Raw genomic sequence first — 6,162 nt, 5'->3', positions numbered from 1 at the left:
AAGACCGAAGGGGTTGAGTAACGACACGTATCATACGTGGAACCATACACCGGCGGACACGTACGTTCGATATCGCGCGGTGTTTTTACGTCCAAGTTTCTCTCTTCGCTTCCACCAATTAGACCGCGCGAAGGAGCATCTTTTGCCTCTGTCCATGCTGGCTGAACACCTTCGAGCTGACGCGTCCGAATAAATCATTATTTCCAATTCGATCTCGCGCTTGGTATCGTGTGCAGATTCATTTTTTAGCTATTAATTGCATTTTCTTCATCCACAAATTCGCGATAATAAAAGATGATAATACAGTATCGTAAAATTTTCTGATATATATATATATATCATCATACGCGAATTATAACTTGTATACGAGACATTCCACAAACGTTCCCATCGGGTAATGCCACAAAATCGTCGAACGGATAATCGCCCCGATCTCTATCTTTTCGCGAAACCACCATCGTGCGACGAGTCTCGAGTCGCTCCTTCGATCAGAACGTGAGTTTCGGTATTTCCCAACAGCGTACCACCTCGCCATGGAATGGCGAAACTCGCAACTTTCTCATTAGCCAACGCGACAATGCAGTCAGGGTTAGGGACGTATGTGCGCGCACACCCAACACATTCGCGCCCTCCAATATATGTCACTGCCGGATGGATAATAATGTGTGCTTCAGCCCGATCGGCAGTTGTCGTTGCTCACCCTCCGCGATTCGACCTATCGTACGCCGTGTGTGGTGTTAAGCACTCGTATCTTCGTATACATGTATATGCGCATGCACGCACACACACGAGATCGCGCCCACTCACCTTCTCCCACCGAGAGGAGGAAGAGCCACCGCATAAATGTCAGAGACCAGTGGCTGAGCATTTCCTATCGAGCATTTCTGTCAATAAGCGCTGCCGCGTACAATGACGGCGATTCGAAAGCTGCTGATTATGAAATAAATGCCCGACTCGCGACCCTCACAACATTCGCGCGCGCGCGCGCGTTTATGATCTCTCTGTCTTTCCTGAGGAAGGAGAGGGAGGGAAATGATTGTTTGCAACCCGCGAGCTTCCTCCGTTCGCGCCCAGACGCCGAGTAAGCCGACGACGTTGACACTTTCGATACCCGTCGATGGACCGCAGTTGATTTCAGACGAAATACGTCAACCATACAGAAGTTTTCATTTAACTTTGCTTAATATGATATCACTTTACAGTAATATGGTCTTCTAATTTGTTTAAAAAAAATTTGTTTTGTTTAAAAATTAAAATTATATTTCTAAATCATCGATTCTATTATTTTTTATTTTCAGTATAAAAATGTTAAAACTTGTGATACTTTTCTTAGAAAATTAAAATGACGCGTGGAAAAATGATTTATGCAATTGATATTCCTTGAAATCTTTGATCGTTTCTTTTGGCAAGTAAACGAACAAGCAGAGAAGGATGCGATTATTGCAAATTTCACTGGACATTGATACAAATATGCTCGGATGTCTTCCTCTTTAGCGTCCTTCTTCTTACTATCCGTAGTCCGGCAATCCGTTTCTCTCGTTTCAATATTTCTCTCCGGCGAATGCCCCGACTAATATATGGCTTCTGTCGAGCCACCGCGAGTCGAGTGTGGGTGGGCGTACGTATTCATAAACGCGTAGTCCTCGTAATGCAAATCAGAGAAAGAGTCGGGGAGAGAAAGAGGAATAGAGCAAAGGAGAGATGAGAAGAGAGAAGAGTATGAGGGAGAAGGAGGGAAAGAGGAATGACGAACGCGGTTAATATTAATTCTTCGTGGTCGCCGTCCGGTCGATTGCGGATCGTAGCAGCGCAGGTGCTGAAGATAGCTAAATCCTTTGTAAACATCGAGGAATTATTAGGTCAGCTGTGGAAATAATTTATGCCCGTAACGATTTAATCGTTCTGTTCGCCGTGCGAGAACATGCGAGCATGTTAGATCTATATATTTAATTCTCATTAGTCTTTTATACTATATTGACATACATCACGGCATATTAATGAATATCGATACTTTCGATAAGTGAAAATGACGATTTATCTTATTAATTTTTATTCGCTTCGACAAATATTTATATACGATTAGTAGTAGAGCTTTACAAATAATAAATGGATGATAATAATTTTCAATATTTATTCAATAGTATTGGATATAAATGTGAAATGAACTTTTTACATCACCGATCCTCGATAGAAGTTTTGATTGTTGTAGTCGTACAAAAAAAAAGGAAAAAAATTCGGTGCAGTCATGCTTTAAGCAAGACTGTTTACATACATTTCTGATAATACAAGTTTTTAAAACAATACCGTAGCTCAGGGTGACTAAACCGAGCGCGAGGAGATGTCGTTCCATTATAAAGGCAATATCGCATGGTCGAGTCTCTACCTGGTATTACTAGCTTTCATAATCTGATGTATATTACGCATAACCGCGTGTATCTGGGGTGCGAGAGTGAGAGACGGTGAGGGAAGGTGTGGGAGTGGTGAGGGTGGCAACCAGGAGGATCGCGTACTACCGTATGTATAGGACCAGTTTCGGCAAAGAGTGCCCTCGCCGGTGCTCGCTCGTAATAAGCATAAATCCTCGGAGGCTTATCTAGCGGTGCCCAGAAGAACGCTAAAATAAAATATCATACATTTTGCCTTCTACCCTTCGTACCGAGGTATGTTACGACCGGCGACACCCCTCTTATCCGCCTCCCTTCGCTACCCCAGCAGTCGCTTTCTCATCCCTCCGCAACTCTCCACGCCGCCGTGCGTAGCTTCTGTAAGGTAAACATTACCTTCCGCTGCTTAACAGGCAAGCTGCTTCGAGAAGTCTTGATTCTCGCGGGCGAATTCAAGAGTTATTGTTACTCAATTTACGAATAATTGCGCGCTTAAAAATTTACGTGAAAAAACTTTTAAACTATATTTATTACTAAAGACTACTAGGATTGTTAAAGATTAGATAACAATTATTTTTATTATTTAATTTGTTATGCTATTTTTTTATATAATAATTTGAGATAAAAATTTCAAGACAATCAGATATTTTACTATTTTCTTATTTGATATTTCATTTGTATCTTATTAAGATGTCTTCGTACGAATAAATCGCAGTTAACCATATCCCGCTACTTTTTTCCATCTACAGCAAAAAATTCAGACACGTCGCGATAGGGATGGTGAGCGCCCTTTCTGTCGGATTTTTGCGAGGGTATGCGCGTCGATGCAACGCGAGATGTTGGCCAAAGGCACGTAGTCAGTGTAATGAGGCGAGATACATTCGGCCTCAACTCTCTCCGCGCCCTCTTCCTTCTGCCGCTGTTGCTTTTCTCTTTCTCTCTCCTTCCTCTTTCTCATTCTCCAGTTCCCGTGAGGTGGTATCGTACTAGCGGAGGATGGTTGGCGGAGAAGCTCGGCCAGAAACGCGGGGTTCGAGGGAGGACGTTCGAGAGAGGGAAAGGGTTGAGCTCGAAGCCCGATCAGTCATTAGACAAGTGGGTATTCACATATATCGAGTTGTAAAATCGATAGGGGTGTCCGTTAGCCGTGTATCCTGTAAGGAAGGTGTGGTGGGGATGAGATGCGAGCTGATAGAACGAGAGAGATGTAAGCGAAGACGGAGAGAGGACGAATGACCGACCCAGCTATCTCGACGTCGGCCTGACGGAGACAGAAAACGGAAAGCCCCTTTCTCTCCATCTATACTTCCCCTTCGACCCCTTTTGTTGCTTCGCCACCCTCCTACAGCCCCTAGCAGCCCATCCTCCTTCTACTCCGTCTCCTCCACCTCCTGCCACCGCACGTATCCAGTCCTTGCATATTAATCCTGCCCATAATTCCCACTTCCCAGTTTGGGCAACCCTTCGCTTCGGTTGCTTCAGCTACCCATGTCGGCAGAGTGAAAGGGAAGGAGAATGAGTCGGAGAATGAAAATCGGCAAGATGGAGTGAGAAAGAGGAAGGCAAGCCGCCTCCTATCGATTGGGCTTTCTTTCCGACCTCGGCTTTTAATTGGCATTCTCCTGTGGCGAGAAGAGGAGCGAACCTCCATGGGAGAAAGCTCCACGGCCCAAAGGGGTGCTTTGCCACTAAAGGGGTTGATACTGGCGATCTTTCCTCCCGAGATGCAAAAATGGAATCTTCCTATCGTGACGCTGATATCGGTCCTCAGGACGAGATTCTACAAAAGTCCGGTATGATTTACCGAGATTCAAATTCTCACGATGGATCGAGCGATAACAAAGCGTTCGTTCGCGCATGAAAGATTCATCGAATTTTACGGATCGATGCTCCTTAATAAGATGTGTTCACCAGAACTTTTGCAAATATTTATATTATAAATTTAACTTTTTTACTTTATTTGTTGTTTTATTAAAATATAAAACGTTGAGTACATTTTTTTATATTACAAAAGAAATTTGCGAGTGTATTCAATTAATCACAATAAAAATAAAGGAATAAAAGTCCACAGTGCAAGTGTTTTAGAATCCAGATTTAATCATCAAAATTTTGATATGTCATTTTCGATTTATTTACTAGATAAGATATTTTATTACTAGATAAGATATTTTTAGAATAAACTATACTCTTATATTATATCAATCTTGGACATAATTATTAATAAATTTGTTCTAAGCAGCAAAAAAATCGATCACAAATCGAATAAATAAATAAGTCGTTAAGATCTAATTTTTATGACGTTCGATCTCATCAAAGATATATCAAGGTAATGGATATAGATCAAAAGGATATCAAAGTATCCGTAAATGACAATTTATATTTGCGTTCCCGTCGTCCACGTGGAAACGATAATGCGACGACGTGGTCGGGGAAAGAGGGAACCGTGAAACCACGGAAAGCGAGAACGTGAGTTTCGACGGCCATGACGATCTCGTACCGACGCATCATTGGCGGACAGACTACGAAATTAATACGAAGCAAACGGCCATCTTGTCCCTGTACCGAATCTACGTACGTATACGAAAAGGGGTTCTAATGTGCCGCGGCGTGTGGATATCGGAGAACCGCGTTACTCGAGCTACCGCGTCCGTGCATATATTCGCACGTGTACGCGGATACATACACACGTGCGTGTACACACGTAAGGATGAGAAAGGCTATGGACGTATGCGTGAAGATTGATTATACCGCAGGAGAAAATGTGATCAATAGCTCAACAAACAAAGGCCTCCAACGCCTATATAATGCAAATAGCAAAAATCGCGTAGGATTAAGGGGGTTGCGAAGGGAAGAGGACGTGTGGGATCGTGGAAAAGGGGGTAGGAGACGATAGGGTGGTGTGACGGTCAAGAAACAATACGGACGCGTGCGGCTACTTCAAGTTTGCTTGACACCACCACCGCGTACAGGCAACCCTTGCGCACACCCTCCGCGTACCCTTCGACTTCGCACCCTCCGGTTCTTCCCTACGAGCCAGCTCGGAGCCCACCGTCCTCGCTTTAATTTGCATACGACCGATCATGTCTTCCGACTCGCCTTCACATCCTCGTCGCCATACCTCACGACCATCGATCAAGCCCCGATTGTTTTTGCTTCAACTCACCCCCACTTTACCACCCGGATTGAACGCCTTCATACTGGGGGTTGCTCGTTGGTCACTACCCCCCACACGTACGTCTCTTATGCGCGCACATCGACTTTGTGTGGCTCTGCAACAGTCGAGAATCTCGCTAACGAGCGGTTCTCCTTCTACCGATGACATTGTTCTAACGTAGAAAACCTGCCAACATCCACTACTCTTTGCTGCCATCCCTAACGATAATTCTTCATTCTTACTTCTTTCTTACTTTTTTTTTGATCTCGATCTTCTTCAACTTTTCCCATAAAATAAACTAATGATTATTAAATTGTTTTTTCAAAATACGCTGTATGCAATTAATTTCGATTTTGTTTTTCATAGAATATTGCTTTTGAATATGTACAACGTTATATGTGACGTTATTATTCTTATAATTAAAATTGATTATTCAATTAATTTGTCTTCTATGAGAAAACACATATTAATATAATTTCATCAAACTTAATGACAAGATGCGGAATTTTTCTCTCTCTCTCTCTTCTCTNTACTNTNTANCTATAATNATATGACTNTAGTNANCGTNATNATGTATATNTNTNTNTATACTNTACTATATNTATATANTNTNTNTNATATATA

The sequence above is a fragment of the Atta cephalotes genome (genome assembly GCF_000143395.1).
Source record: "Atta cephalotes unplaced genomic scaffold scaffold00002, whole genome shotgun sequence".
NCBI lineage: Eukaryota > Metazoa > Arthropoda > Insecta > Hymenoptera > Formicidae > Atta > Atta cephalotes.
This window is presented reverse-complemented; position numbering follows the sequence as displayed.